Source organism: Heloderma suspectum, chromosome 4 (genome assembly GCF_057233095.1).
Source record: "Heloderma suspectum isolate Gila_16-S chromosome 4, 16-S_ref, whole genome shotgun sequence".
In the NCBI taxonomy this organism is placed as follows: Eukaryota; Metazoa; Chordata; class Lepidosauria; order Squamata; family Helodermatidae; genus Heloderma; species Heloderma suspectum.
This window is the reverse complement of record NC_139461.1, coordinates 162,368,444-162,375,197: the sequence shown is the minus strand read 5'-3', so window position 1 is coordinate 162,375,197 and position 6,754 is coordinate 162,368,444.

Genomic DNA, 6,754 nt, shown 5'->3' with positions numbered 1-6,754 from the left:
CGCATCCTGCGCAGAGTCCCTAGTCCTTGGCCCACTGGCAGCTTGGCCTGGGCTGTTAGCCCTTCCTGCTCTCCTTTGGCAGGATGGAAGCTGAGAGGAAAGTGCCCGCTTCCTTCGCAGCTTCAAAAGGAGAGTTGTTGTGGGAAGGGTTAATGTCCGTACCACTTTGCGGAGTGGGAAGGGTTAATCTCTTTCCTGCAGACCCCAGCACACCACCACTGCCGCCACCCCCCTTGCACACAACAGCACCTCATAGGAGCAGCAGGAGGCAGCCTGCACACCCCAGTGGATCCTCTTGCACACCCCCTGGGGTGCACACACTCCACTTTGGGACCACTGGGATAGAAATGGAAGGCACAACGTAAGGGAAAAGGTCATTATTGGGCTGTTGGTGAGCACAGGAGAGAAGAAGACAAGGGCTGCCAGGCCACAGCATCTCAAACCCTGAGACTGGATGGTGTAAAAGCTGGAAGGGGACAGAACAGAAGGGGACGGAATGACCCCTTTATTTAAAAGAAACCATGCCAGAAACAATGGCATCTGTTAGAGACATGTGAGAACAATATTTTAGGGCCAAAACCCTTGCAATATTATATGATTATTAACTCCATAACGCCCCAAATCTCTCTGGAACCGAATGGAATGGCCCCAAACACCAACTTCCAAGTGAGCCAAACTAACCAAATTTACCAATCACACTTAGCTGTATGAGAGGGATACAATAAATCATGAAACTTCCACAGAAATCATATTTTGGTACTCATTCGAGGCAATAACTAGTGTCTAGGGAAATTTTATTATGTATTTATTTATTTATTTTATTAAATTTCTTAATCGCCCATCTGGCCGGCCACTCAGCCACTCTGGGCGATGTACAACAATAAAACAATCAAAAACAGTAAAAAATAAACATTAAAACATCCTGTTCTAAAATTACTCTAGCCCACCCTAAATGTCTGCCTGAACAAGCAACTTTTCAGTGCGTGGCAGACGCTCATTAAAGAGGGGGCATGGTGGAGTTCTTTAGGGAGGGAGTTCCACAGAGTGGGGGCCACTACAGAGAAGCCTTCTCCTTCATCCTCACCAGCCTAGCTGTCCTGGCTGATGGGACAGAGAGAAGGCTGTCTCTCTGATCTTGTTGAGCGGCCTGTCTAGTATTGCTGGAGGTGCTCCTTGAGATAGTCTGGGCTGGAACCATATAAGGTTGTAAAGGTCAAAACCAACACCTTGAATTTGGCCCCGAAAACAACTGGTAGCCAGTGCAACTCCTTCAGCACCGGAGTGATGTGATCACTCCGGCAGCTGCCTTTAATCAGGTGATTATCATCTGTACCAGCTGCAGCTTCCAAACCGTCTTCAAGGGTAACCCCACGTAGAGCGCATTACAGTAGTCTAGACGAGAGGAGACCAGGGCATGTACTACCGATGGAAGCAGATGGTCGGGAAGGTAGGGGCGCAGCCACCGTATCAGATGGAGTTGGTACAGCTCTGCCCAGCTCACAGCTGATACCTGAGCCTCCATGGACAGCTGGGAGTCTTCTTTTTTTAAAAAAATACTTTTTATTTATTTTTGTCTTTATAAATGAACTAAACAATACCAACAACCTGATCAATAACTACAATTTCCCAACAATACAATATTCTTAGGAGGACACAACAATAAGAAAAGGAGAAGAAAGGAAAAGAAAAGAAAAAGAAAAAAGGATTTTTTTCTTTTTCTTTTTTAAAGGGTTAAATTTAAACTCCAATACACATGGGCTTCAGATCCCATTTTATTTTAAAAATTATACCTATAACATTAGCAATATTACAATTTAATAATCAACCTTACATTTCAATATCATATCATCAGTCTTATAGCAAGGAAGCAGGCCTACAATTCATTCCCAGTAACCATATATTGCCCTTATGTTAAAATATAATAGTAATAATAAAGCTTAACAGTTTAACCAACCAAATATCTTACTAAGTAATCTTATAGTAATGATAATAATAACAATAATAAAGATGAAATTATAATGTTATATAATAATAAAGCTTGGAAGCGACCTTACAACAATCAGTAATATATTTTATACTAGATATATAAATGAGTGTGCACAATACACCCTCAAACAATATATTTGAATACAGCATATCATATCCATTTTAGAGAATGAGAATTTAAAGAAAAATAAAAAAGAGAAGAAAAATGAAAGAAAGCAAACGAATATATGTATAATCAGCTGGCCTAGCCTGAGTCATGCAGACTAAACATAGACAGTTAACAAAACTTGTTTAAAGATTCCAGTTCATGGGGCTGGAACAGAAATCTCATGCATTTTTACGTTCAGCCATGCCGCCGCCATTTCATGATTTAGGAACTTCTTCATCTGACCTTCAGAAACAATGCAAAATGTAGCAGGATATTTTAAGTGATATTGTAAGTTCATTTGTTTTGCCAGATTTTTTGCCTTGATGAATTGCCTTCTTTTATCAGCCACCTCTTTGATATAATCTGGAAATAACATAACTTTATCTTGTTTCCAAAAAATACTTCCACCCTCTCTTGCCAAACGCAGGATATAATTCTTTGTGGAGACTTTTGCAAATTGAGCTATGATCGTGTAATCAGTCCCTTTAGCATTTGGCACACGAAATGTCTGCTCGATATCAAGTAAATAATCAGATGGCACAGGGAGTATCTCATGCAAAAGCTTGTCTACAAAGGTAGGCAAATTTACATCACTAGGCAAGTTTTTAATACCAATAATACGTACATTGGATCTGTGCGTGAAGTAGGGATGGCGGAGAATTTCTCCCCGAATCTTCGGGGGGCCGAGCGCCAACGCATTCAGCCCTCCGAAATCGGCGGTGAAATTCTCCGCCCCCCCCCCGGGACGGGACTTACCTTTGGCGAATGTCCCTCCCGGCGGCGGGTCCCGGTGGCGGTTCAGCGGCGGTTTGTTGCGGGCGGGGACGGCGGCCGGTCACCTGACTGGCTGCCGCCGCCGCCATTGCAAAAAAAAAAAAAACTAAAGTAAAAAAAAACAAAACACCCATGATAGGCTACGTAACGATTGACGTAGCCTATCACAGCTAGATTTCCAAAGACAGCCATGATAGGCTACATAAATCGTCACGTAGCCTATCACGGGTGACTTTGAAAAAGAAAAAAAAAAGGGCGTACGCAAATGGCGGCGGCCCATGGGCGCCGCCATTTGCGTTCCTTATTTTAGCACGTCTAGTCTACGTAAAGATTTACATAGACTACGGCGAAAATAAGGGCACGCTATTTGCTTAATGGCACTTCCCCCGTCCTCCATGATTTCTCAAAGAGAATAGACAGCGGTTCTGAGAGTTCTTCTGCCAGTTCCTTTATTACTCTAGGATGCAGTTCATCTGGCCCTGGAGATTTGAACTCATTCAAAGTAATTAGGTGTTCCTTTACCATATGCTTATTGATCTCAAGCTCCCATCCTGCCCCTTCAGCCTGTACTTCGCCTTTGCCAGAGGGATGGCAAAATGCCATATATTGGGACTGGGTAAAACAAGGATCCATGAAATCAAAAAGGGATCCTCATGAGTTCATATGAATTTTAAAGGGGAGACCCCCAAATCCACTATCATATCACAGAGCACATCTGCCTCCATAAACTGAACCAAGAAAATCATGGATCTGCCACTCATGGGCACAGCCATGGCACAAAAACAGGGATCCCTGGCAGGGATCCTCTTGATTCCATTTGATTTTTACAGCACAAATCCCCCAAACCACCATCATATCACAGAGCACAGCTGCCACTATGGACTGAACTAGGAAAAATCACAGATCCGCCATTCGTGGGTGCAGCTATGGCACAAAAACAGGGATCTGAGGCAGGGATCCTCAGGGATCCTCATAATTTAACAAGAAAGAGACCCCCAAACACCATCATATAACAGATCACATCTGCTTCCACCAACTGAACCACAAAAATCGGGTCTGCCACTTGTTGGTGCTGCCATGGCGCAAAAACGTGGATTAGAAACAGGGATCCACAGGGATCCTCATGATTTTTCCAGGGAAAATCCCCAAACCACAATCAAATCAAAGACCACATCTGCCTCCACAGACTGGACCATGTAAATCAGAGATCCACCACTCGTGGTCACAGCCACAGCACAAAAACATGGATCTGGGGAGGGATCCTCTTCATTTCATATGATTTTTAAAGAGTATATCTCCCAAACCACAGTAAAATCACAGTGCACATCCGCTTCCATGGACAGACTCAGAAAAATCAGGTATGTGCCATTAGTGACTCAGCCACGCCACAAAAACATGGATCTGAGGCAGGGATCCTCATGATTTTTAGAAGAAAAATACCTGCAAACACCATCGTATCAGAGAACACATCTGCCTCCACTGACTGAACCATGAAAATCACAGGTCTGTCACTCTTGGGTGCTGCCACAGCACAAAAACGTGGATTAGAGGCAGGGATACGTAGGGATCCTCATTATTTTTACAGGGATCCACAGTGATCCTCATGATTTTTCCAGGGAAAATTCCCCAGACCATAATCAAATCAGAGAGTACATCTGCCTCCATGGACTGAACCAGAAAAATCAGGGATCTGCTGCTTGTGGGCACAGCCACAGCACAAAAACATGGATCCGAGGCAGGGATCCTTGGGGATCCTCATGATTTTTACAGGGAAAGGCCCCCCAAACGCCATCATATTGCAGAACACATCCATGCCTAGGAAATGAGTGACAAATAACATAGATTTGGGGCTTCATAGCACCGTCATGCTATAAAACCATGGATAAGACACACAATACAATATGAATCCTCTGAATTTTTTACATTTACCCCCCGCCAGCACAGAACTCATGTTTGTCCAAGTATGCACACTAAGAATCCCAGATCTGCCGCTTCACTTCAAATGGTGTGAACCATTTATACGAGGCATGGATCCTGATGTATCATCTGGATTTTATATGTAGTGCATCCAAAATCATAGCTGAACCACAAAGCAAATCCATGTCAGTGGATCCTATATTTCTCAGATCCAGGATGGCAAGAAAAAAAAGGATTCAAGATGCAGCTCCTTATGGGTACTCTGGATATTTATATAGTGTCCCCACAAATGCATAATTAGATCACAGATCACATCCAGGCCAGGTTTTGGCACAGAAACAGCCTTGGTCGCCCTGTATGATGACCTATGTTGGGAGAGAGACAGGGGGAGTGTGACCTTGTTGATTCTCCTTGATCTCTCGCCAGCTTTCGATACCATCGACCATGGTATCCTTCTGGGATGATTGTCTGAGCTGGGAGCGGGAGGCACTGCATTGCAGTGGTTTCGCTCCTACTTGGATGGTTGGCTCCAGGAGATGGTGCTTGGGGAATATTCCTCGGCCCTGTGGATTCTCCAGTATGGGGTTCCACAGGGGTCAATTCTGTCCCCCATGCTATTTAACATCCACATGAAACAGTTGAGTGCAGTCATCCAGAGTTTTGGAGTGCATTGTCATCAGTATGGTGATGACATGCAGCTCTATTTCTCCTTTTTATTTTCTTCAGGTGAGGCTGTGGATGTGCTAAATCGGTGCCTGGCTGCAACAATGGACTGGATGAGGGCTAATAAACTAAAACTCAATCCAGACAAGACTAAGAAGCTGTTGGTGGGTGGTTCTGCTGACCGCATGGAGGGTGCTCAACCTGTTCTGGATGGGGTTGAACTCCCCTGAAGGAGAAGGTTCTCCTTGGGGGTTCTCCTTGAGCCATCTTTGTCACTTGAGGCTCAGGTGGCCTCAGTGGCATGGAGTGCCTTCTAACAACTTCATTTGGTGGCCCAGCTATGCCCCTATCTGGACAGGGATAACTTGGCTTCAGTTGTCTATGCTCTGGTAATCTCCGAGTTAGATTATTGCAATGCACTCTACGTGGGGCTGCCTTTGAAGACAGGTCAGAAACTGAGGTTCGTGCAAAATGCAGCAGCCAGATTGATAACAGGGACCAGAAGGTCCGAACATATAAGACCAACTCTGGCCCACTTGTACTGGCTGCCTGTATGTTTCCAAGCCCAATTCAGGGTGCTGGTTTTAACCTATAACACCTTACACGGCTTGGGACCACAATACCTGACAGAGCGCCTCTCCCAACATGAACCTACCCGTATACTACACTCAACATCTAAGGCCCTCCTCCAGCTGCTTACACTGAGGGAAGCTTGGAGGATGGCGACAAGGGAGAGGGCCTTTTCAGTGGTGGCCCCCAAATTATGTAATGATCACCCCGACAAGGCCCACCTGGCGCCAACCTTGTTATCTTTTCGGCGCCAGGTTAAGACCTTTCTCTTCTCCCAAGCATTCGGCAGCATATGATAAGTTTTAATCGATCCTGGAATGTCTTATGGTTATGCTTGTTTGCTTTTGAGATTGTTTGTTTGAAGTTGTTTTAGATGTATGTTTCTTTTGTGTATATTGTCTGTTTATGTGTTTTTTATGTAAATGGTTTTAAATCTCTGTATATTGTATTTTTAATGTTTTTAATCTTTGTAAACTGCTAAGAAAGCTCCAGCTATTGGGAGGTATAGAAATGTACTAAATCGTCATCACCATCACCATTATCATCATCATCATCCATGGCCACAGAGCAAAGTATTAAAATTATTGATCCTGTACTTCATGGAGCAAGTGTGATGTAAAAACATGAATCCATAATAATCATACTCCCATGCTTCACGGAACCACCATGGCATAAAAACATGGATTTGGGGCATGG